At 49.1% G+C, this 27,158-nt stretch overlaps 1 protein-coding gene and 1 non-coding gene across 5 annotated transcripts in view; both read left to right on the top strand.

Annotated features, from left to right (window-relative positions):
• The window catches only part of LOC119965899 (death-associated protein), an 84,101-nt gene that overhangs the window by 37,116 nt on the left and 19,827 nt on the right, over positions 1–27,158 (top strand). The window lies entirely within an intron of this gene.
• Positions 10,644–10,717, top strand: trnat-agu. The gene has a single exon. It is a non-coding gene; the product is annotated as a tRNA-Thr (tRNA).

Raw genomic sequence — 27,158 nt, 5'->3', positions numbered from 1 at the left:
GTAGTTAGCTTAAATTGCACTGTATTTGGAGCAAAGACCGATTTAATAGAGTTCAGGTAAAAAATCAGCCATGGTTTGTTTGCCTGGTAGGATGGGCTCAATGGCCAACTCCAATTGCTCCAACAAATTTGTACTTGTGCAAGTTTCTCACCATTTGGCCATCAGCAAAATGTAGAATTTGCTTGCATTTTTCTCTGGTAATGAAATGTAAGCACTTCATTTGTATAACTGTATCATGGGGCAGGATTCTCCCCTACCCGGCGGGGCGGGGGTTCCGGCGTAGGGCAGTGGCGCCAACCACTCCGGCATCGGGCCTCCCCAAAGGTGCGGAATTCACCGCACCTTTGGGGGCTCGGCGCCGATAAATAATACATTATTTATCTCTCATTGCATCCGCTGCCACCTTTTGTTCTCAGTCTATATCTTTGACAGGTTCAATATAAAAAAAATACTCAATAGTTTCAACAGATGAGTAACATCGAAGCAGCCAATCACAGAGAGCAGACTAAGTGCAGGAAATCAGCCGATGAGGAAGTGGACACGTCTGGCGTCGTGGGACAGCCGAAAGGAGAAGCAAATGCAAATCACTTATTGTCACGAGTAGGCTTCAAATGAAGTTACTGTGAAAAGCCCCTAGTCGCCACATTCCGGCACCCTGTTCAGGGAGGCTGTTACGGGAATCGAACCGTGCTGCTGGCCTGCTTGGTCTACTTTCAAAGCCAGTGATTTAGCCGTGAACTAAACCAGCCCCTGCTATTCCGTGAGTTGGCAATCGTTGCACTTGAGAAATCTGTACACTCTGAGGATTTGGGCTGTGTATGCCCACGATCCTCCCGAAAGTACAGCTGCACAGTTCTGACAATATCATCTCCCAGCTGTCTTACTGTAGGAATTGCTGGTTTCAATCATTTTGGAGTTTTATTTGGGAGAATTTCTGCACCTTGCTGTGAATGGAAGCAAAGCGAAATTGGTCCAAAATTTCCCAGGAAATGTAATTGTTAGTCTGGAAAATAAGCCAGCAACATGTGGTTTGGAGGAGACGTGCATTGATTTGTAAATTGCCACCAATTGTTGAATGAAGTGCACCACTGACAAAAAAGGAAGCTCACTATCAACCTCCCTATCAGTTTCAAGACATTGACACATTTGTGCTATTAGAACAAAGTTGCTGCAGAAAGTTACCGACCCAAAGGACCGTACTAATGAGAAGATTAATGTTCCTGCACTGTCACACAACCTCTTAAGCCATTAAAGGAAATATTTAAACACTATTGGAATTTCACTCCGTAGGAAGTAAATTGTTCTTCGTGGTATTTAAAATTTTACATGTCATTTTTTTATCTCTTCCCCTTTCTGTTACTGATTTGATTTTAATTCACCCGATTCATTTTCCATCATTACACTGTTTCTCCCTCCATCCCTGAATTTCATTAGTTATGGAGATGGACTGTTGGTTTTGCAGTTCACCGTGATACCAGATGCCCGGTTGCTCTTGCCGTGCCATTATCAGCGTCGACATCTAGCAGTTTATCGTGCGGAATACTTGGCCTACTGCAAGATACCCCATTGTAGCAAACTTTGGGCCAATATCAGCTGGAACCACCAGTGTCATGTTTGCGGTGTTTTAACATATTGTTAAACAGGAACATATTTACCAGGAAATTTAATGTGTACATCATTGTTAGTCTGTAAAATATTATACATTATACAATATTATTGCTGCAATATTATACAACTCCTCTTGAAACTGGTTTTGATGAAACCAATCACATTAGCAGCATCCATTGAACAATGATAATCAGGGTGTTTGACTAATGTAGCTTATCTTCCCACTGTTGGACCTATTGACTTCAGTGACAACAAAAACAATTTGCATTTATATAGTGCTTTTTAATGTAGTAACACGTCCCAAGGTGCTTCATAGGCAGATTATTACAAACACAATTTGACATTGAGTAACCCAAGAGGATTTTGGGACAGGTAAGCAGAAGCTTAATTGAAAAGGCAGATTTTAGGGGATCTGTTCAAGGCAGAGAGCAGAGTAGCAATACCAATGCCGTATTGTTTTATTGCGGCTTATTTGATCTGATCCTCATTGGCCTTGATGTCAAAGATTGAAGCCTGGAAGGAGGGTATTACTGTTTTTTTTCTCTCTTTCTTCATGTCTGGCCTTTCTGCATCCCCTGAGTCCAATTATTTGGAGTAGTAATTTAAATTGCAACTTTTTAAAAGCTCACTATCAATGGTTGACTCATTATAAATGATAAAGTATTAATCGTCCTTTCCACCAGTGATGTTCAAACATTTCAGGCAGCGAAGACCAGGAACTGAAAGGACTGCATTGCAGCATTTCAGACACAGTGCATCAAACATTGGACATCTGGTGAATTCCTATGATTGATAATCATCTCCACAGGTTGTCCTTTCATCTGACCCATCCCTCCATCCGGGAAAATATAATTCCAATTCCAACCAGTCACTTTTCCTCTTTCTGATCATTCATTGGGTTCTTAGCTGCGCCTGCTGGTTACATTTGGCCCCTGCTCAGCCATTATTTCCTCCGAGTGTTTGTCTAATCACTCAGCTCTCCCTTCCATTTCCCAGCCCTGTTATTCTGACAAACAACAGCACACGGTGGGCAGAATAAACAATTGTTTCAGGTTTTTTTAAAAATTCCCATGCACATATAAAAGGCTGTGTATCCAAAGTTATTATTTTTCTCTTTCAGACTTGCTCTGATCATTGCACCTCCAATGTTTTGGGATATTTTACTGTAAAGGCCCTACGTAAACGAAAGTTGTTGTTGTTGAGTAACAGGTGACCCTGAATTTGCCTGTTCTGATATTTTGTATGCAAGTCTGGTACCTACCTGTCAAAAGCAATTTGGATTGTTTTGGTTAATGGTTTTTAACTCGAGTGCAAATGAACACCTGTGTCAATACAAAACCGAGCCAAAGGGAAAATGGCACCAGTGTAGATATATAAAGTCCTTTGGTCATACAACCTCTCTGCTTTCTCATTAATGATCACTCTGTGGGACCAGCTTGCAATTGGACCGTGCAACGACTGTCTCAGCTGGTGGTAAAGTAATCTTACCTGACAGGAACCGGTCCTGACTTCTGCAAATGTCCCACCCTGCATACAAAATGTAAGCTAACACTCCCTGTGCAATACCACAGGAATACAGTATTGTCACTGGTCCATCTTTTGGGTGAAACATTAGACCAAAGGCCCGTTTACCTGTTGAGGTGACTAATTAATTTGTCATAGGCATGGTGTTTGAAGAGTAAATATTGGCTGGGAGATATTTACTCTTGCTAGTAAATAGTAAGAGTATTATTATTATAGCCCACAGTTCTTTTTCAAAGTAGAATCATGGAATCTTTTACATCTGCGTGAAAGGGCAGACGTGGCCTTGGTTTAATGGCTCGTCCATACAATAACAGTGACTATAGCAGAGACTCCTACTCTATGGCTCACGGCTCAATGGGGTCTCGAGATTCCCAGTTGTGAGCTCCGAGGTAGCACTAGCTGCCTTGGCGTTCTGGCTGATTTCTAACAGCTGTGAGCCCCCCCTTAAACACTAGCATTTTTTTTCTATTGGTGGGCATGGCCTAATGGACTGTCCTCGGAGGCCCAATTGCTGCTGCAGAAAAAGACCCGTGAAAAGGCTGGTGTTAGTTTTTGTTTGAGAAACCCTGGGCGGGATTCTCCGAGCCCGCACCGGGTTGGAGTGGGTCGGGGGCCGCTGAAATAGGCCCCCATGACGATTCCCCGCGGGCGACGGGCCGAACTCCTGCTGGCGTGGTTCTAACCTGGTACCGCCCGGCAAGAGCTCGGACCTGTGGCCGTTGTGGATGTCCTAGTGGGGGGGCGGGGGGCTCTGACTCTGGCGCGGCGGGGGGGGGGGGGGGCTCCAGGCCCGTGATTGGGGGCATCCGATCGGCGAGCAGCCGCGATCTGGAGGGGGCCTACCTCCTTCTGCGCAGCCCGCTGTAAGGTCCCCGACATGTTGCTCTGCACCGACGTGGAGACGGCCGTTGCGTGCAGGCATCAACCCGTGCCGGCCATGCAGGGCCGCCTTTCGGCGCCGGAGAGCTGCGCTGTATTGGTTAGGTGTATTGGCCACACTAAATTGCCCCTTAATTGGAAAAAAACAATTGGGTATTCTAAATTTATTTTTAAAATGAAGGTGGTGAATTTGTAGAACTCGCTGTCCCGTAGCGCGGTGGAGTCAGAATAATTAAATGGTTTCAAGAAGGAGATAGCTATATTTCTGATTTACAAAATAACAGGTTTAGAGGGATCTGGGAGAGATCAGCCATGATCTGTTTGAATGGCGGGGTAGACCCGAGGGGCTGAATTGCCTAATGCTGCTCCTAATTCTTATATTCTTCCCGAGTGCACTGCAGCTTTGTATTCCAACTGTTCCAAAGTTCATTAATGTTTTTATCAAGTGTTCCATAATTCTTATGATCCCGAGTGTAGGTAGCTGTTTAGGTTAGTCATAATTGATTTAATTTCCCAACAGAGACCTGGGTATAAATTGGGGAAAGAAACTTTAATCACCGCAGAAACTCACAAAGACTTTACAGCCAATGAGGTACTCCAGAAATTCCATGTTGCAGCATAGAAAACGCTTCAGCCAATTTGCACACAGCAAACTCCCAAACACAGCAATGTGATAATGACCATTACAAATTGCGCCCCGTTCTCCTCCTGCACCTAAGAGTTCTGGCGAGCAGGAAGTGCAACCTCGGCGGGGCGTTTCCCCACTGAGGCCCTGGATTGCAACAGAGTCCCATTCGATAATGTGGTCTATCTCGGTGCTGCTAAATGCACTCAACACGGGACTCTTGCAATTCAGTTAGATCGCACTCTAAGGGCGCGATTCTCCGCCCTCCACGCCGGGTGGGAGAATAGCAGGAGGGCCTCCCGACATTTTTCACGCCCTCCCGCTATTGGTCCCCCCCCACGCCACGAATCGCCGCTCGCCGTTTTTTACGGCAAGCGGCAATTCTCCGAGGCCGATGGGCCGAGCGGCCGGGCCTTCGCCCGTTTCAACATGGCAGCAAACACACCTGCTCGCTGCCGTCGTGAAATGGGCGCCAGATGCCCATTTGGGGAATCCGGGGGCCCAATTGGCACGGCAGTACCACGGCTGTGCCAAGGGGGGCATAGGCCCGCGATCAATGCCCACCGATCGCGGGCCGTGCGTCCGTAACGGGGACACTCTTTTCCCTCCACCGCCCCGCAAGATCAAGCCGCCACGTCTTGCGGGGCGGCTGAGGGAAAAGATGCCAACTGCGCATGCGCGAGTTGCCGTTGTCCAACCTGCGCATGTCAGCTGGCGTGATGCTTGACATGTGGCCTTGACGATCGTCGTCAAGGCCGCGCCGCCCTGATGCATGGGGCCCGCTCCTAGCCCCACCTGGGGGGGATAATCGGCCCCGGAAGTAGGCGTGAAGGCTGCTGTGGGTCATGGCCTGCCCCACGGCAACCTTTACGATTCTCCGCATTTGAGGAGAATCTTGCCCTATGTCTTCATTGCAGATAGTGTGTTTTCTCTACCTATTAATTTTTTAAAATCTTTATTGTCACAAGTAAGCTTACATTAACACTGCAATGAAGTTACTGTGAAAAGCCCCCAAGTCGCCACATTCCTGCGTCTGTTCGGGTACACAGAGGGAAAATTCAGAATGTCCAAATTACCTAACAAGCACGTCTTTTGGGGCTTGTGGGAGGAAACTGGAGCACCCGGAGGAAACCTACGCAGACACGGAGCACGTGCAGACTCCGCACAGACAGTGACCTAAGCCGGGAATCGAACCTGGGACCCTGGTGCTGTGGAGCAACAGTGCTAACCACTGTGTTACTATGCCGCCTGCCTTTGGATTAACTGGTTGGAAATTGTGATGCTGATGGAGACTGTGGTAACATTGGACACCGTGTGGATCTTCCATCCCATATTCAGTCTTTACAGAAGTCAGTCATTCATTGGATGAAGTTAATGCAGTTAAGTTTGATGAAATGCAGGTGGCTATTGATATTCTCCATGGCTGAAAAACATGGGGGTGTAACCATCTGGGTATATACAACCCTAAAGCCAGCACTAACTACGGCACAACTTCTAATTTATTTCTCCTGGTCTATATTTTTTTTAATAATAGTCCAAAAAGGTTTAATCATTCCTTATTGAAATTCTGTTTGCTCATGTAATTTACTGCATTTCAAGATAATGCACTGAAGTGAGACATTTTGAAGTGATGAGGCGAAATTTAACGGCCACACCGCATCCGACAGGACATGACACGGCCAGTAAATCTCACAAGAGGCCTCGCAGGATTTTCCCGGCTGGCTACGCCTCTTGAGATCTAACTGGATCTCCCGAGACACCATGATCTGGATCCCGCCCACAATGAGTGGGACCTACTTTTGCATATTGAGGTGTGCAATCAGGCTCATTCAGCTGAGTTACCCAAGGCATGGGATCTGAACACCCCCTCCTGGCCTTGGAGACCCCGAGCCCCTTAAATGGCACTATCGTCCCTGCTTCCACCACCTCCTCCGGCAGCGAGTTCCAGACACCTACTACCCTCTGTCTAAAACACTTGCCCCGTACATCTCCTCTAAACCTTGCCCCTCGCACCTTAAACCTATGCCCCCTAGCAATTGACCCCTCTACCCTGGGAAAGAGCCTCTGACTATCCACTCTGTCTATGCTCCTCATAATTTTGTAGACCTCTATCAGGTCGCCCCTCAACCTCCGTCGTTCCAGTAAGAACAAACTGAGTTTATTCAACCTCTCCTCGTAGCTAATGCCCTCCTTACCAGGCAACATCCTGGTAAATCTCTTCTACACACTCTCTAAAGCCTCCACATCCTTCTGGTAGTGTGGCAACCAGAATTGAACACTATAAAGTTAGCACTGGTCTCCAGTTAGCACTGGTCTCCACAAACATGGAGAGGGGAGGGTCTCCCAAGTGACCAGGGGCCCGGGATGGTCAGGCTGTCGGCAAGATGGTAACCTGGCAGGTCCAAATCCCCCATGGCACTGCCAGTCTGGTACCCAGGCCTGATCCCGGCATGGACACTTTGGCACAACCACGGTGCCCAGGTGTCACTGGCAGGGGTGGTGACCGGCTGGCAGCCGTGTCGGGGATCAAGCCTGAAGGTTTCTCACTCTTATGAGGTGTGGGATTCAACCCCCTTTTGGTGAGTTTGGGGGGGGGGGGGGGGGGGGGGTCCGGAGGCCGAGATGGGGGGGGGTCCGGAGGCCGAGTTGGGGGGGGGGGGGGGGGGGGGGTCCGGAGGCCGAAATGGGAGGGGGGGGGGGGGCTACAGATTGAGGCGCCATTTTAAAATCGAGACTAAGAGCAGTCTTCGCTCAGCGTTCCTCGCCGAGGCACCGGAATGAAGCAAAGTCCTGTTTACTAGCGGGGGTTTCCTTGGCACTGCAAGGGCCTGGAAACACCCGGCTAAACGTGCTCCACACGGGACTCTGTCTCATTTCCGTTCGATCACGCCCATAGTGTTGTACAAATCCACATTTTTAATGTTAAAACCTGGTTGTTTGGCATTGAATTACAAGGGCACTAATCGGATTTTGTTTCGGATATCCGACCTAAACATAACTTAAAGGCACCTATCACCATTTTGCCAAGCTGGCAATCTGGTAAAGTCAGACACCGACTAAGTCACATGATGCACGCCAGTGGATTCCTGCAGATAGGTCACATGCATGGTGCTCACACATTCGTGAAGATGTAACCAGATTAAACTAGATTATGTGCAGCCAGGCAGTAATTCTCTTGAGGCTTCCATTTCTTTCAGCGTCTATGAGCAATTTGAGATGCAGCATAGTAGTTATCTAGATGGCTAGGACGAACAGGTGGTATTCGACCTGTAGTTCCCAAATATTTCAGTGTAGAGTTTTCTGTGCCTCCTGTCATGCTCTGTTGTAGACTAACTACTGGAGGTTAATTGCAATGAGATTAGTCAGCATCACCATTGCCATTCCATCGCACAACTACCAGGATGATAGAAGCTTTTAGCACGGTAGCACAAGTGATGAGCACTGTGGCTTCACAGCGCCAGGGTCCTAGGTTTGATTCCCTGCTGGGTCACTGTCTGTGTGGAGTCTGCACATTCTCCCCGTGTCTGCGTGGGTTTCCTCCGGGTGCTCCGGATTCCTCCCACAGTCCAAAGATGTGCAGGTTAGGTGGGTTGGCCATGATAAATTGCCCTTAGTGACCAAAAAGGTTAGGAAGGGCTATTGGATTACGGGGATAGGGTGGAAGTGAGGGCTTAAGTGGGTCGGTGCAGACTCGATGGGCCGAATGGTCTCCTTCTGCACTGTATGTTCTATGTTAATTGGATGATGGGCCCTGGGCTTTAAAACAAAAATCCAACAGCTTCTGTTTCTCTGGAGGCATACACTGAGTAACTCTTTTGGATTATTTTACTCTTGGTTTTTTTCAAGTGGTCCAGGGTGTCTGTGTATGTATGGTATCAACTGCTGCAAAGCCTAAAATGAATGAAACCAAAACCGAAGAGTCATACAGACTCTCAACGTTAACCCTGTTTCTCTCTCCACAGATGCTGCCAGGCAGACCTGCTGTATTTTTTCTGCATTTTCTGTTTCAGATTCCAGCAGCCGCAGTATTTTATTTATTATTTGCAGTTGCACAGTGGTTAGCACCGTTGCTTCACAGCACTAGGGTCCCAGGTTCGATTTGCGGCTTGGGTCACTGTCTGTGCGGAGTCTGCATTTTTTCCCTGTGTCTGCGTGGGTTTTCTCCGGGTGCTCCGGTTTCCTCCCACAAGTCCCGAAAGACGTGCTGTCAGGTAATTTGGACATTCTGAATCTCCCTCTGTACCCGAACAGGTGCTGGAGTGTGGCGAATAGGGGATTTTCACAGTAACTTCATTGCAGTGTTAATGTAAGCCTACTTGTGACAATAAAAATTATTATTATTAAATTATTATAGAAGGAATGAAACAGGGAAGACTGCCTGGCATCAAACTTAAGCACCCCGGATATGACGATAGCACACCCAGCCATGTCGACTCTGCAAAGCCCTTCTTACTAACATCTGGGCCATGTGCCTAAGGTTTGAAAGCTGATCTAGACTAGTCAAGCAACAACCTGACATAGGGCTACACGGTGGTGCAGTGGTTAGCACAGCTGCCTCATGACGCCAAACACCTGGGTTTGATCGCAGCTCTGGGACACTGTCCATGTGGAGTTTGCACGTTCTCCCCGTGTCTGCATGGGTCTCACCTCTCCAACCTAAAGATGTGCAGGGTAGGTGGATTGGCCATGTTAAATTGCCCCTTTAATTACAAGTATGGGGAGAAGGCAGGGCGTATACTGGCCAGCTAACTCCAGAGGGAAACGGCAGCAAGGGAGATAGTTCGGGTATGGGATAGTATGGGGAAGCTGGTGGTGGCCCTGGAGCAGATTAATAAAGTATTTGAGGATTTTTATAGGGAACTGTATAGGTTGGAAAAGGGGAAGAGGGAGTTCCTGGACGTGTTGGAGTATCCTAGGCTGGGAGAGGAGGATAGAGCAGGATTGGAGGGTCCGGTAGAGGAGCAGGAGGTAAGGAGGATGCAATCAGGGAAGGCAGTGGGCCCCGATGGTTCCAGTTGAGTTTTATAAGAAAGTTAAGGATAAGCTGGCGCCGGTGATGGTGGGAATGTTTGAGGATGTGATAGGTAGGGATGTCTTGCCGCAAACGATGGGGCAAGCTTCTATTTTATTGCTGCTAAAGAAGGATAAGGAACCAGAGGAGTGAGGGTCGTATAGGCCCATATCTCCCCTGAATGTAGATGCCAAGGTATTGGTAAAGGTGTTCGTGAAGGGAAGTCAGTTGTTCTCGAACATGAGGACATTGGTGAATGTGGTTCTGTCTCCGGCGGAGGGAATGGAGACTGAGGTGGTGGTGGCACTGGATGCAGAGAAGGTGTTTTCTTGGGTAGAGTGGGGTTACCTGATGGCGGTATTGGAGAGATTTGGAATTGGGCCGAGGTTTGTGGCGTTGGTGCGGATGGTGTATAAGGAACCGATGGCGTGTGTTTGCACTGACAGCATGAAATCCGAATATTTTGCATTGCACCGGGTACAAGTCATGGGTGCCCTATGTCCCCTGCCCTGTTGTTTGTAATGGCTATAGAGCCCGTGGCCATTGCGCTAAGGAGCTCAGGGCTGTGGAAAGGGATAGTGAGGGGGGAGGTGGAACATAGGGTGTCCCTATACGCTGACAATCTGCTGCTGTATACTTCGGATCGAGTGTGTCGGTGGGAGTATAATGGAGCTGCTTCATAAATTTGGGACTTTCTCTGGGTATATATTGAATTTAGGAAAGAATGAGTATTTTATGATATCCGCGCCTGGGTTAGGCGAAGGAGTGGGGGGCTGCCATTGGCTGAAAACCACTTTAGGTACTTAGGGGTGCAGGTGGCCCGAGATTGAGGAGGTCTCCGGAAATATAATTTCACTAGTTTGTTGGGGAGGGTGAAGGCCAATTTGCCAAGGTGGGACAATCTCCCTCTCTTGTTGACGGGTCACGTGTAGGCAGTTAAAATTAATGTTTTGCCGCGGTTCTTGTTTTTATTTCAATGTCTGCCGGTCTTAGTCCGGCGCCGTGGCTTAGTTGGTTAAAGTGCCTGTCTAGTAAACAGGAGATCCTGGGTTCGAATCCCAGCGGTGCCTGCTATTTGGGGGTTGGTTTAGCACACTGGGCTAAATCGCTGGCTTTTAAAGCAGACCCAGGCAAGCCAGCAGCACGGTTCAATTCCTGTACCAGCCCTCCCGAACAGGCGCCGGAATGTGGTGACTAGGGGCTTTTCGCAGTAACTTCATTGAAGCCTACTCGTGACAATAAGCAATTTTCATTTCATTTCACTTTTCATTTCTTTTTACCTAAGTCCTCCCTTCAGGGAGGTGGACAAGTTGATCTCCTCAATCGGAGGGTGGTTTCACAGAGACGACAACAGGTGGGGGGGGGGGGGGGGAAGAGAGGGGGGACTGCGTGGGTTAGGCCTCCCAAACTTGCTGTATTATTATTGGGCGGCAAATGCGGAAAAGCTGTGGGGCTGGAGCAGGGGGGGGGGGGGGGGGGGGGGGGGGGCTTGTGCAGGGGGTCGGGGTTGCGGGCGCTGGCAACGATGCTGCTCCCGATGACTCCAGGAAAAGTCCTTGGTGGTGGTCAGGTCCAGAGGCAGTTTTGGAGCACTTTAAGCTGAGGGCCGGTTTGGGGGGAATGCCGATTCGGGGGAATCATGGGTTTGAGCAAGGGAGGGTGGATGCCAGATTTCGGGGATGGGACAAGAGGGGGATTAAGGAAATGAATGGGTTGTTCCTTGGCGGAGTGATTCACGATTCTAGAGGAGTTGGGAGAGAAGCATGGGTTGGCACAGGGAGAAGGGATCAGATACATGCGGTTTGAGACTTTGCAATCAAGGCTTTCCCGACCTTGCCAATAATGCCAGCCTCCTCGTTGTTGGGGGCGGTGCTGTCAGCAGAGTGAGGGGGTGGGTGGGGGAGAGGAGGGAGGGGGAGAAGGGTGGGGCGATCTACAGGATGATCCTGGAGGAGGATAGGGTGTCCATGGAGGGGATTAAGACAAAGTGGGAGGAGGAGCTTGGGGGGTGTGTGGTGGCACAGGAGGAGGGACTGTGCCGCGAAGGGTAAATGCCTTGACTTTGTGTGCGAGGTTGGGGCTGATAACAGCTGATGGTGGTGTATAGGGCACACCCCTCAAACCAGCTGTTTGAGCGGGTGGAGGATGCCTGTGAATGATGTGGGAGGGGCCCTTCGAACCAAGCTCATATGTTTTGGTCCTGCCCGAAGCTGGAAATGTTTTTGAGGACGGTGTTCAGTACAATATCAGGGGTCTTGCATGTGGGTGTGGAGCCCGGTCCCCTAGAAGCCAAATTCGGGGTGTCGGACCAGCCCAAGTTGCAGGCAGGAGTGGGGGCAGATGTCTTAGCCTTCGCCTCGCTGATCACTCGTAGGCAGGTCTTTTTGGGGTGGAGGTCAGCTGCTCCATCCTGTGCCTCGGCGTGGTGGGGGGATCTGCTGGCGTTTATGACCCTGGAGAAGATGAAGTTCGAGATGAGGGGAACGAAGGAGAGGTGGGTGTGTTGGGGTGTGTTCAACAAGCACTTTTAGGAGTTGGTTACCGTTGATTGTTGAGGAGGGGGTGTTCGTGGGGGTTGGGGCTTTCTGTGTTTGGGTGGGATTGTTTTTGTATTGCAGGGGTTTTTTCTTTTGTCTGACGGAAATGGTGAAAACCTGTTGAATAAAAATACTTTATTTTTAATTGCCCCTTAATTGGAATTTTTTTTTAATAACAGCCTGACATAGTTATACACTCAGAATCACACCTTACAGGCAATGTCCCAGGCGCCACTATCACAGTGGGTATGTCCTGTCCCACCGACAGGACAGGTCACCAGAGGTGACGGCACAGCGATAGACAGTCGGGAGGGAGTCGTCCTGGGAATCCTCAATATCGACTCTGGACCCCGTGAAGTCTAATGGCATCAGGTCAAACATGGGCAAGAAAACCTCCTGTTGGTTATCAGGAGGTCATCCCTTCTCTGCCGTGAATCAGTCATCCTCGATGCTCAACACCAATTGGAGGATGCACTTGAGGGTGGCAAGGGAACAGAATGTACTCTGGGTGACGGTCCTTTCTGTCCACAGCTCTTCGCCCACCCCCCTGTCGCTGTAATTCATTCTTTGTTAATCAAAAGTGGCTTGCATTGAATCAGATGAAGTTGACTGCATACCCTGCATAATGGGTGATGGAGAAAGAGTGGGCATTTAAACACTTTAATTAGTGCAATGCAAAGTTAGAGAAAATGACAGTCATTCTGAGCCTGGTTTAGTCCCATAAACGTATGGAAGATAAAGGTGCATGGGAAACATAAATCATAAAGACACTTCTGCTTCTGCTACCTGGTGAGTAATGAGGTTCAGACTGAGAGTTAAAGAATGAGATGCTACTGCGATTTTATTGAGACCTTTTGAAATTGACTGTCAGATCTGACCAGTGCAATGTAAAAGGCACCTTCGATATCATCTCATTCTGCTGGCCTTATTTTCTCTTTGTCACTCTGTCTGAACATTGAAATTGACCTTTCTGTTATTACTCTCGGATCTACCTCGTTCCTATCTTGGCAATGTGGCATCATTCATCATGCAACTTCACATCTACATTTTATTAGCCTAAAAGAGTATTTTATGAGGTGAACCAAAATTGCTGGAAATGCATGGCAGGACAGGCAGCACCTATGGAGAGAGGAGCAGAACTAATGTTTCAGGCCTGTGACCTTTCACCAGAACTGGAAAATGTTACTGATGTGACAAATTTTAAACAACCACGGCAAGAACAGCGAAGGTCCGCAGTAGAGTGATTTAAATGAGATGACAAAAGGGACGATGGTGCAAACACACATGTGGATAGTTACGGGACAAACAGAGAGGAACTACAAACTGCAGCAGAAAGATCCTTACTCATCCCTGCAGTCTGAAACAGCAGGGGCAGCGGTTATGATCTGAAGTTATTAAAACTGAGACTGGAAAGCCGTGAAGTGCCTAATTGAAAAGTGAGTTGCTCTTCCTTGAGTTTCTGCTGAGCTTCATTTGGAACTGGAAATGCCCAGCAGGGTGGAGAATAACAGTAACAAGCAACCGGAAGCCCATGGTCGTGCCTGTAGACTGAATGAAGGTGGTCCGCTAAGCAATCACCGAATCTGCTTTTTGGTCTCCCCCGATGCATGGAAAATGTACGGCCAGGGGAAAGTACTGCAGGATAAATCGAGAGAAGTGCAGATAAATCATTATTTCACCTGGCCGTGGACAATGGAAAGGGCGGAGGTGAAAGGGCAGAGCTGCTTGCATGGGGAAAGGGGGCAGGTGTTGGGGGTGATGGGAGAGAGTACCAGGCCATCACCGAGCTGGGAGCAGTCCCTCTAGAATGCTGAAAGGAATGGGGTGGTGGCATCGTGCTGGTGGCAGATGATCCATTACGTGTGGAGCTCTGGGGGGGGGTGGAAGAACCGGGCACGTGGGACCCTGCTGTGGCTCTGGGAGGGGGGGGGGGGGGGGGGGGGGGGAGAAGATGAGAGCATGAAGGAAATGGGGCCGCCATGGTTGAGGGCTCCGGCAACCACGTTGTGGGGGAACCCCTGGTTGAGGAAACGGGATGGCATGTTAGAAACAGTTGAGTGAAAGGTTGCATTGTCAGAACAGATGAGACCGAGAAGTTAGGAGAACGGAAAGAGTCCTTGCAGGAAGGGAATCGCAGATTGTGCAATTGAGATAGCTTCCGGAGTCACTGGGTTTGATGAACTGTTCCTAGAAATGGTGACAGAGAAGAGTTGGAGACGGATCATTTGAAGGTGAGGGAAGGGTGGAAATTTAAGGCCAGGTTAATGAAATTAATGTACCAGATAAATAGGCGAGGGGTGGAACCTGAGAAGGACTGGCACAAAGAATGCTCCACATATCCTGCAAAGAAGCATCATAACACACAACACTATTTTTTTATTTGGAGGAAGGTGGAAGTTGTGAACTGTAAGACCATGTTCATCTGGGAGGGTAGTGTTGGATGAGAACTTGGCTGGGCCTCCATTCTCGGAAGAAGTGTAAGACCTCAGACCATATTGTTGGGAGATGGAGGTGCAGAGAGACGGTTAGGGCCTAGCAACTGTTAAAGTCGAAGAGGCCATTGAAAGAGTCATGGATTTAGGTTGCAAGGGACTGAACAAGGAGACAGAAAAAAGTCAAGAAAGGCAGAAGTGTATCCCGTCAGGCAAGAATAGGCTGAAGTGATGGTTCTACCAGGGCGGTGTTTTTCTGTGGACCTTGGGAAGGCTAAACATGTTCTTACTTTGATCAACATGGGGTCAGAGAGGATAGTGAAAACATGGCAATGGGCCAGGTTGAAATGAAGGGCAGATGTGGCTAAGAGGAAAAGGAAGAAGGATCCGGTGGTCTTTGAGTCGTTGAAGTGTGGTCCTTGACACCTTAAAAAAAAGAAAAAATATATTTTAGCCAAAGTATTGGTGAGGCAAAGTATGAAATGGAACTGCTGATGAGAGCGGTCACATTCACTTGGCAGTGCATGGCATTGAGCATTGATCTTCAGAAGGTGAGAGCTGATTGAGGACTGCTGAATGTCATGCAAATATTTAATCATGGGTTCATCACCACATGGAGGGTGGAGTTTCAATTGGGAATCTCGAGAATAAATCCTGACCGGAGAAAGTTGACGAGAAAGGAGATTTGGCTGCCAAAGCGAACTTCAGTTAAAGTAAGTAAAGTCGCCAAGATTACCCTAGTCCCCTTTCCTCTTTGAAGGGGGAGAGCTGACTGGTGGCGATTTAACCTGAGGATCACCACACCTCGGGCGAGGGGTAAGGTTGAGAAGGTGGGACCTTCATGAACAACCTCAGCCGGTGAGGGACTTGAACCCGCGCTGTTGGTTTTACTCTGCATCGTGACCAGCTTGTCCAGGCAACTGAGCTAAACCAGAACATACAAGAAGGTGAACAGAAAGCAGTGAAGGTGAGCGAGTGAAGGTGAGCGAGTGAAGGTGAGCGAGTGAAGGTGAGCGAGTGAAGGTGAGCGAGTGAAGGTGAGCTCGTTAAGAGACGAAGAAAAATCCCGTAGGAGACCATCCACAATAGTTATCATTTCACAATATTTTTGCATTGATTGATGTTTAATATGCAGCATGTTTGCATAACTAAACCCAGAGCGTGTGGCAAACGTTGACGCTATTTTGAGTTTTATTTTTGGAATACTGCACTGTGTCGACAGTTCACTAAAATCTCATTCCATAGATGTATTCTGCAGCAGAAGCTGTTTGTCATCGTGGAAAAGCAGTAACTAAGCAGAGCCTCCTGTTCCAACCAGCCAGACCTCCAAATTTACTGAAAGCCCCTCAACTCTCTGAGGCCGATCATTCTGTGGGAAATCTGGGGTCTGTCTTTACTTCAGTGATACCGGCCGGCATGACTGAATAATATTCCAAGCCTGATGGCCTGTTCTTGCTGCTGTTCACTGGTTGATGATGAGGAGCTAAGAATAGACCTACTCAGAATGCAAAATTATAACAACAAATCCCAGTGCTGTTGAACAGAACAAATAATGTGTAAACATCCAAAAGGAGCACTGCCTGCAGTCATCAGGGTTGGGAGCCCATCAGGAAATATGTAATTAGGCAGACTGCGCTTTGGGTACACATAGATTCTACTGCGTGTGATGAAAAGGATCTGTGATACAAAGAAATTTTGGTATAATTTGCGACGTATTCTTCATTAATAGCACACAGAATCTTGCAAGTTGGAGCAGGCTGATGCTGAGAGGACCGCTCTCTGGCGGAGCTGTCATCGGTCTCTGCATTATGACGTGCCTTTGTAAATGTTGCAGTCCTAGACTGCCACCTGGTGGTTAACTAAGTAATTGTAATGTAAATGTATGATTAAGTATAAGCTGCAGTGTGATTGTCTATTTTTTAAAAACGCATTTTATTCAAACTTGTATCAAAGTAGGTTACAGCAAATAAACACCCCGGGAAACATTGAGCTCCGGCTTCTCTGAAACCCCAAATATCGCCACCAAAGGGTTCCGGTCCACTCCCTCCTCCACTATCCTGGCTAAGACTGCGAACACTCCCGCCCAGAATCTTCCCAATTTTCACAATCCCAAAACATGTGCGCATGATTCGCTGGCCCCCACCCACACCTCTCACACTCATCTGCTACCCCCTGAAAGAACCCACTCATTCTCGTCAGAGTCATATGCACCCTGTGCACCACCTTAAACTGTATCATCCTTGCACAAGAGGAGGTCCCGTTTACCCTTCGCAGTGCCTCACTCCATACTCTCCAATTGACCTCCATTCTCAACTCCGCTTCCCATTTCTCCTTGATCTTCACCACCCGCTCGTCTCCCTGCTCCCCCAGCCACTTGTATATATCCCCAATTCTTCCCTCCCCTTCCACATCCGGAAGCAGCAGTCGCTCCAGCAGGGTGTATCCCAGCAGTCTAGGGAACCCCTTCCAGACCTTTCGTGCAAAGTCCCTAACCTGTAGATACCTGAACTCACTACCCCTCGGCAGCTCTACTCTCTCCCTTAGCTCCTCCAGACTGGCAAACCCTTCCTCCTAATACAAATCCCTCACCTTGACCAGCCCCACTTCCCTCCACCTCCTGTATACACTATCCATCCCCCCCCCCCCCCCCCCCCCCCCCCCCCCGGCTCAAACCCATGATTATTGCACAGTGGCATTAGCACCGACATCCCTTCCACCCTAAAATGCCTCCCCAGCTGATTCCATATCTTCACCGTGGGCTGCACCACTGGGCTCCCTGAATACCTACTCGGAGCCATTGGCAATGTTGCCATCACCATAGCCCTCAAACTAGACCCCTTACAAGATTCCTCCTCCATCCTAACCCACTCTACCCCATCTTCTTCCCACCACCGCCGCACCTTGTCCACATTCGCCGCCCAATAATAATGAAGCAAGTTTGGCAGCGCCAACCCCCCCCCCCCCCCCCCCCCCCCCCCGCTGCCTCTGCCTCTGTAGCAGGGTCCTCCCCACCCTCAGCACCTTCCCCGCCCATACAAAGTCAGAGATAATTGTGTCCACTTTCCGAAAAAAGGCTTTGCTATAAAGATCGGGAGAGCCTGAAAGATAAACAAGAACCTCGACAGAATATTCATTTTCACCACTTGGACCTTCCTCGCCAACGTCAAGTGCAGTGTATCCCACCTCTTAAGATCCTCCCACGCCTTCTCCACCAGCTTCATTAAGTTCCACTTATGGAGCCCCTTCCATTCCCTCGCTACCTGAATCCCCAAGTACCTAAACCTATCCCTTGGTACCGTAATGGCATCCCCTTAAATTAGCCCGCTGTGCCAGCTCATTCACCGGGAATACCTCGCTTTTCCCTACATTCAGCTTGTATCCCGAGAACCCTCCAAACCTCCCCAACAGGCCCATAATCCTTCCCATACTCTCCAACGGATCCGAAAAATACAGCAGAAGTCATCGGCATAGAGTGACACCCGATGCTCCCTCTGCCCCCTCATTATCCCCTGCCAACCCCCTGAGAGCCATCGGCAATGGCTCTATGCCAGCGCAAACAGCAGCGGCGACAACGGGTACCCCTGCCTCGTACCCTTGTGTAAGTTAAAGCTTTGTGAGCTCATATCATTCATCCTCACCCTCGCTCTTGGCGTCACATACAGCAACCGCACCCATGCCACAAATCTCGGCCCAAACCTTCCCAAAATTTCAAACAACTACTGCCACTCCACCCGATCAAATGCTTTCTCCACGTCCATGGACACCACCACCTCTGGTACCAGAGCTCTTGACAGATTTTTCACCACGTTCACAGCCGTCTTATATTACTCTCGGGCTGCCTGTCCTTCACGAAGCCTGTTTGATCTTCTGCAACCACCCCGGACACAATCCTCCAACCTCCCCGCCAACAACTTAGCCAATACTTTCACATCCGTGTTCAATAGTGAAATGGGTCTATACGACCCTCATTCCACCAGATCCTTCCCTTATTTGGGGATTAGTGTGATTACTGCCTGCTTCATCATCTCCGGCAACTTCCCTTTCTCCAGTGCTTCATTAAACGCCCCCAACAGATGTGGTGGCAGGTCCGCCGCAAATTCCTTATAAAATTCTGCCGGGTACCCATCTGGCCCAGGGGCCTTCCCCGATTTCATGCCCCTGATAATATCCAGCACCTCCCTTAGCCCCAGGGGCTCCTCCAACACCTGCCTCTTTGCTTCCTCCACCTGGGGAAATTCGAGCTCGTCCAGAAACCACCCCATGTCTCCCTCCTCTCCTCCTGGGTCTGCCTCATAAAGTTCCTGGTAATACTCTCTAAATGCCTCATTTATCTTCCCTGGCTCTGACGCCACAACCCCAGCCCCAGTCCGGATCTTCAATATTTCCCTGGAACGCAGCCTGCCTCCGCAGCTGGTGCGCCAGCATGCGGCTCGCCTTCTCCCCATACTCGTATTGCACCCCTCTTGCCCTACACAGTTGCCCTACCGCCCTCCCCGTTGTCAGCCTGTCAAATTGCCCCTGCAACTTTTTCCTCCTCGCCAATCCCTCCACGGTGGGCACCCTCGAATATTCCCTGTCCACCTCCACTATCTCGCGCACTAGACGGTCATGTTCCGCCCACCTTTCCTTATTCGCACGAACCGTAAATGAGATAATTTCTCCCCGGACCACTGCCTTCAGTGCTTCCCAAAAAATGCCCGCCGACACCTCCCCATTCTGATTGAACGCCACACAATCCCTAATCGCCAACCGCACCTTATCACAAAAACCTCCATCTGCCAACAACCCCGAGTCAAACCTCCACCCCGGCCTCTGCTCTCGTCCCGTACTGAACCGAATATCCAGCCAGCGGGGTGCATGGTCCGAGATAGCTATGCCCGCATACTCTGCCCCCTCCACTCCAACCAAAATCTCCCAACTCACTACAAAGTAATCAATCCTCGAATACAACTTATAGACGTGTGAAAAGAAGGAATACTCCCTTCCCCCTGGGTTCTGAAAGCGCCATAGATCCACCATACCCATCCTCTCCATAAACACCCCAGCTCCCTGGCCATTTGTACCCTACCCATCGACCTGGGGCTTGATCTATCCACCCTCGGCTCCAGGACACAGTTAAAATCATGATTGCCTAAATGATTGAAGTGTCAACTTGTTTATTTTGTACTTTGACGTAATAAGGAAGACGGGAGTGGGGACAAACCTAATATCAACTTAGCAATGTATTTTTGTTTTTTTTATTCGTGTATTTTTATATTCAATTTCTGGATTTCCTACCTGCTTTTTCTGTGTGTGCGCATGCGTGTTTGTTGCATGGGTGCTTGTTGTGGGCGTGCGTCTGCATGCAGCCATAATTCATTCCATTTATGTTGTTTGCTTTTTATTTGGTCACCTTTTTACAACAAAATTCAATTGGGGGCAATTTAGCATGGCCAATCCACCTACCCTGCACATCTTTAGGTTGTGGGGGTGAGACCCACACAGACACCGGGAGAATGTGCAAACTCCACACGGGCAGTGACCTGGGGCCGGGATCGAACCTGGGTCCTCGGCGCCGTGAGGCAGCACTGTGCCGCCCTTTTGGTCACCTTTTTTCCCCATATTCCTCCAACAGCATTCATGTGCTTCATCATGCACTGAGCCATTTCTAACTCGTATACCCTTTGTGTTTATTTAACTTAAAACAGACTTAACTTTCTGATGATGTAAATGATCACTGTGCCACACCATACTGAAGGATTGATGATCATTAACTGCACAGCCAGGATCAGTTATGAAGTGTGTCCTGGGTGTGACATGTGGGAGTGTGTTACCGTTCTGGCTTTCAAACAGCTATTTTCTCATGCAAGCAACTTTCTTTCATACACTCTAAACAGCTGTTCTGAGGTAAACCTACCTTCTGAAACTTTCCTTTTCCCTTCTACCTTGTGAACTTACGAATGTTTGTACTTCGATAGACTGGTAAAAATGATCTGGTCCATCTACTGTCCATCTACAGTCGTGAAACCTTGGGCGCGATTCTCCGCACTCGCGACGGGGGGGAGAATAGCGGGCGGTGTAAATTTTTACAGACACACTGGTCCGACGCCCTCCCACTATTCTCTCTCCCCCCCCCCCCCCCCCCCCCCCCCCACGCCCGCCTCCCAGCACGAATCGCTGCCCGCCGTTTTTTTACGGTGAGCAGCTATTCACCCCTGGCCGATGGGCCGATTTCCAAGGCCTTTACGACCGTTTTTATGAACGTAAAACACACCTGGTCTGACCGTTCGTAAAAACGGCCGTAAAGTCCCAATCTGGAGAACCATGGCACCGATTGGCACGGCAGTACCACGGCCGTGCCAAGGGTGCCATGGGCCCGCGATCGGTGGGCACCGATCGCGGGCAGCGGGTACTTACCCCGCGCACTCTTTCTCCCTCCGCCGCCCCGCGTATTGGCCTGCATCTGCATCCTTTCCCGAGACACAATATATCCACTTTGTGAGGAGATCAGAATGCGACGGAAAGTGAGACGTGACCAATGCCTTGTACAAGGACAAAATAATACGCCTTGTCCTATGAAAGCACCCCAAAACTCTCTTCACCACATTTCTTTAGAGATGTTTGTGCTCGAATGCCTGAAATCTTTCTTTCTGCCCCTTTAATACTTTTTCCTGATTGGTGGACATGTGTTGAGCATTGGCCGAGTCCATCTGTGCTTAGCCAAATGAAACCTAATTTGCCCGTTGGAAGCCCAATCTTCCAACACAGTTAAGACCCACATGAATCTATTCAGCATCTACTTTAGATCTAATACCAAGATCTGTGCAAATATTATCTCCAAATTTGCAGATTATGTCCCCAACATAGATTTCGAGCATTAATAGTGAAGAACAATGGATGAAAACCAATTCCTGTGCAGTACCATTCTCCAGACATCCAAATCCATAATTACTTACTGCCTATATGCTTCCAGCCAATTCTGACTCCAGGGATTTTAGTCTTGTAGCAAAGTCTCTTCTGCAATATCTTGTATAAAAGCTTTCTGGAAGCCATGGAAATATTGTCTGCTGGTCTTTCCTCAAATCCCGTCTCGCCCTGCCCGGCTTGGTGACACGAAAAAGCTGTTGAATCTCACGAGAATCTTGACGCTTGAGACATCTCACAAGATTCAACTGAACCTCGTGAGACTTCGCGATCTGGAACACGCCCAAAAAGGCTCATTTAAATATGTCTGTACCGTATTCTCCCAGGGCCCAGAAACTAACGGCCTCCCCAGTGAGGCCTGGACCGGGCGGCGTCCACACAAACATGGGTGCCACACACACAGCCAGGGTGCCTGGGTAGTACTGCTAAGCTGGCAGTGCCCGGGTGTCAGCTTGCCCGGGCCCAGGGTGTGTTGTCCTTAAGGGGGGGGGGGGCACGAGAACCATGGAAGATAAACGTGGGTGTAGTGGGGGGTTCAGGGGGCCATGGCGGGGATGCTGAGGAGGAGAATCATAGAATTTGCAGTGCAGAAGGAGGCCATTTGGCCCATCGAGTCTGCACCGGCCCTTGGAAAGGGCACCCTACCTCAGCCCACACCTCCACCCTATCCCCGTAACCCCACCTAGCCTTTATTTGGAACACTTGGGGCCAATTAGCGTAGCCAATCCACCTAACCAGCACATCTTTGAACTGAGGGAGGAAACCGGAGCACCTGGAGGAAACCCACGTAGACACGGGGAGAATATGCAGACTCCGCACGGGCAGTGACCCCAGCCGGGAATCGAACTGGGGCTGTGAAGCAACTGTGCGAACCACTGTGCTACTCTGCTGTGGTGAAAGATTGGCGATGCCTTTATAAATGGCGCCTCAATCCGCGAGCATTCTTCCTGCATTGGCGAGCTGAGCTCGTCCGTGCAGGAAATGATGTAAGTGTGGCCTCAAAGGGGTGTTCCCTGGAGAGGCCGAAGGAAACTGCAAAGTGCCGTTGAATAGCCGGGTGTTTCTCGGTGCTACGGCCGCTGGTAAACATCCTGCTTAACGCGCCCCAAAACGGATTCTGATTTTTTTTTTCCCCCCGTTAAATCGCACCCACCATCTTCGTGACCTCTTCAAAAAAAAGTACAACCAAATTTAAAAGACATGGGTTCTCTGTTGGCAGGATCCTCCGCTTCGCCAGCAGAGCACTAACGCCCATGGATTTCCCGACATCGTGGGGGTGCCCACAATGGGAAAACCCATTGGCTGGCTGGCGTGACGGACAATCCCGCTGCCGGCGGGTGTGTGGTAGGATGGAGAATCCCTCCCATTACCTTTTCATGAAACCATGTTGGGTGCCACTAAAATGTCCCTTTCTATCAAAGCAATCATATATTGCAAACATAATGATATCCTCGAGTATCTTTCCTATTACAGGTTGAGCATCCCTTATCTGAAATTCCGAAAACCGAAAAATTCTGAAATCAAGCATTTTGGATAAGGGATTTTGAATCTGTACTGATGTCAAGCTAATGGGCTTCTAGTTACCTTGGTTAGTCTTGTCACCTTTTTAAAGATGTGAGCCACTTTAGCCTCCTTCCAGCATGTTAGAACCATCCCAAAGTGCAGTGAACTATTAAAAAAGGTGAACAGCTTGCCCACCACACTTCCCATCTTGCTCAGGTGGCTATCATCTGGTCTGTCTGCTCCATCTACCATCAGGTTCTTGGTTCTATCGAAAACCCACTGTAACCTCCAAGTGCCAAAATTCCCGTTAAATATCCAATCCTGGGCACTTGAGCCACCTTGGATTTAATCACATCACAGCTCGCAGTTTTAATTTCAACAGCCAAGACCCTAAATCATGGTGTTCTCTGCCTTAACCTCTCTGCTTCTCTCTCTCTCCCATTTCATGTCCTCCTCAAAACAAATTTCTTTAGCTGAACCTTTGGTCATCTCCCCAAGTGGCTGAGTAATTATTTTTCATTGCACATTTGAAGGACCTTGGGGCACTTTGCTGTGTTAAATGTGTGGTATAAATCCCACATTGCTGTCCACCTGTGTTAATTATTAAAATGATTAAATACTAACAGTCGAGCATCATCTTCAAGAGTGAAGAAGAGTGAAGAACGATGCAGAGTATTCATTTAATGTTCCCTCCGTACCCAGCAAGTCCTTTGTAACCTGCCCTTGAGCATCCTTCACGGGGGCCAGTGGAGTCTTTGACAGCTCTGACTCTTCACACAACTGAAAAAGCTTTTCCCATTACTTCCACAATTGTCTGTGATTCTTTTTCCCATTATCCTTTCAGCTGATCTAATAGCAACCTTCATTTTCTACGTCTGGCCCTTGGACTTGCACTCTGGCTACATCAACTAAGTTGAGTTACCAGTTATGCAGCCTGACAGCAGTGAGGTTCACGTGCAGAGGATTACATGGCAGTCACTTCCATTCTATTGGATAGTAGGCGGCACTGCCTGATTCCTTTTAGCACTCTGTGTCCAAAAACCAGTATGTTAGACTTTGTTACTTTTAGAAGAAAGAGTTTATTACTTTTAAGAAACTTGTGAAATGATGCACAATTTCGCCTCAGGTGGGGAGCTGCACTTGGAATGTATGATCCATTTGTCATGGGTTCCTTGGTCCACAGGTAAATTCCCGGGCCTGGGGTGGGATTCTCCGACCCCCCCGCTGGGTCGGAGAATCGCCCGGGGCCGGCGTCAATCCCGCCATCGCGGGCCGAGATTCGGCGGGGACGAGAATCGTGCCGCAGCGGTCGGCGGGCCCCTCACGGCGATTCTCCGGCCCACGATGGGCCGAAGTCCTGGGGCTGACAAGCCTCTCCCGGAGCTGACAAGCCTAAACCACCTACCTTACTGACGGGAGCAGGCGGCGCGGGCGGGCGCCGGGGTCCTGGGGAGCGCGCGGGGCGATCTGACCCTGGGCGGTGCCCCCACGATGGCCTGGCCCGCGATCGGGGCCCACCGATCGGCAGGCGGGCCTGTGCCGTGGGGGCACTCTTTTCCTTCCGCCTTCACCATGGTCTTCACCATGGCGGAGGCGGAAGAGGCCCCCTCCCCTGCGCAGGCGCCGGTATGACGTCAGCAGCCGCTGACGCTCCGGCGCATGCGCGGACTTACGCCGGCCGGCGAAGTCCTTTCGGCCCCGGCTGGCGTGGCACCAAAGGCCGTTCAAGCTAGCCGGCGGAGTGGGAACCACTCCGGCGCGGGCCTAGCCCCTCAGTGTGAGGGCTTGGCCCCTAAAGGTGTGGAGACTCCCGCACCTTTGGGGCAGACTGAAGCCGGAGTGGTTCACGCAACTCCAACACGCCGGGACCCCCCGCCCCGCCGGGTAGGGGAGAATCCCGGCCCTGATTCCTGCCCCAGTCTCCCACGGTTGTGAGGTTCAAATTGGCCTTATTTAAAAACAGACTAACATTAATGGTCAGATTTTTTTCCCCAAGCGGGTAGAATAATTAAAATGCACTTTAATAAAAAGTGTCAACAAAAACATAGACTGATTGCAAGACACAATCTGTTATTCTCTATAAACAAACAACGACATGGCTTAGAAGTATGAATACAAATTTCTCTTTGACCCCAATACTGGCTTAATTTGGAACATGATCGCCTGTCTCATTTCACCGTATTCAGCCATCCTTAGTCAGCAACTCATTTATTTATTGTTTGTATCCACAGACTCTCAGCAGACAAGATTCCAGGCACTCATTTATTCACAACAACATTGAATTGTTTTCAATGGCGCGCAGAGAGCTAACTAATTGTGTTAATTAAGATTTGACCACTGCTTTAATTAAAAGTTCAGAACTAAGTGCTTTTATTAATTAACCCTGGATATTTTCATGCCAACAAAAAGAAGCAAATAGGCATTAAAGAGTCCACTAACTACGGGCTATAACTGAGAGAAATGATCCAGGGATGTGATGGCCATGCAGCAGTGTGGGCTCAATGGATGGTCGTGAACTTCTCCAGTTTCTCCCTCAGACAGCTTATGAAACCATTCAAACTCTGCCCTCTCGCCTATCAGGTCCTTAAGTGTCCCCTTCAGCTTTGGGGCACCCTCCCCTCCGGGAGCTTGGAGGTCTGTCTGCACCCCCCCCCCGCCCCCCCGCCCCCCAACCTTTCAGGGCGTCTCCTACCTTCTCACCCCAGGATTAACTTGCCTTGAGATCAGTCCTGGGACTTAGTTCCAGGCAGAGCACTGCTGAATAAACAACAGAAAATAAGCCACAGTCTCAGCAGGTCTGACAGCATCTGTGGAGAGAGAAGGGAGCTAATGTTTTGAGTCTGGGTGACTCTGTCAAAGCACTGCAATAACTCTTCTGGCCTCTGCAATGCTATGCCTGGACAGATTAGAGAGTTGTCGGCCAATCAGGTTGGCCGACAGTGCTCACAGGCGGGTCTTCCTTCCAAGGGTGGACGGACATGCCGCCCACTCCCAATCAGAGATTTAAATGGTCGTGGGCTTCCAAGAGTCGGCGGTAGTGTGTTATGCTCTCTTAGGTTGGCGAAGGCCAATCACTCATCAACCTTAAAATTCTACTCCAGGAAATTTCCTCTTTATCAAATTCATTCTATTGTATTTGTAAAGGGCATTAAGTATAGGCTGTTAACAAAATTTGGGTCGCAAATTAATTGCCTCCGGATCAGGCCCGAATGTAGTTGGAACAATTCTCGGGCTTCGACTTCAGTTTCCTGCATTCATTGATCTTGGTTCATTCAGGTTCTGCCAACAATCTTGGACAAATTGTCATCTCCTTCTGTTGATTGATATTTAGCAATGAAGAAATCAGAGTGAAGTGTGATTAAGCTAGGATGGACAGCCTGCGATAATGCACAGCTGCAGCTCCTAAACATTCCTGCAGGAAATTCTTAAAATGACGATGGGCATGGTAAGAGGCAAGAACTTTAAACAGGGTTGATAGGAAGGATAAACACAAAAGTTAATAATCCGAACAATTACATCCTCCAAACATTCACAGAGGAAAACATCAACAAGATGAGCGTTTCGTTACTGAGTCATAGAGGGGCTGTATTGCACCAGTAACTAAACTTCAAAAATACTTCATTGGCTGTGAAGACTTCTCACGCAACTGAAAATTGTTTCCCCATTTCTTCCACAATTTGTGAACTATTGACTGTCATAAAGCACTAGGGAGATGCCAGTAGATTGGGAACACATCTTCAGAAAAGAAAACAGCTGAAGGCCACTGGTATCTAAAGAGCTTTAGTCTTCAATAATATACAAGCAAATTACTACGGATGCTGGAACCTGAAACAAAAACAGAAAATATTGGACAATCTCAGCAGGTCTGACAGCATGTGACAGCACTGTTGCTTCACAGTTCCAAGGTCCCAGGTTCGAGTCCCATCTTGGGTCACTGTCTGTGTGGAGTCTGCACATTCTCCCCCTGTCTGCGTGGCTTTCTTCCGGGTGCTCTGATTTTCTCCCACAAGCCCCAAAAGATGTGCTGTTAGGTAATTTGGACATTCTGAATTCTCCCTCTGTGTACCTGAACAGGTGCCGGAATGTGCCGACTAGGGGCTTTTCACAGTAACTTCATAATGTAAGTCTACTTGTGA

Source organism: Scyliorhinus canicula, chromosome 5 (assembly GCF_902713615.1).
Source record: "Scyliorhinus canicula chromosome 5, sScyCan1.1, whole genome shotgun sequence".
NCBI lineage: Eukaryota > Metazoa > Chordata > Chondrichthyes > Carcharhiniformes > Scyliorhinidae > Scyliorhinus > Scyliorhinus canicula.
This window is presented reverse-complemented; position numbering and strand designations above follow the sequence as displayed.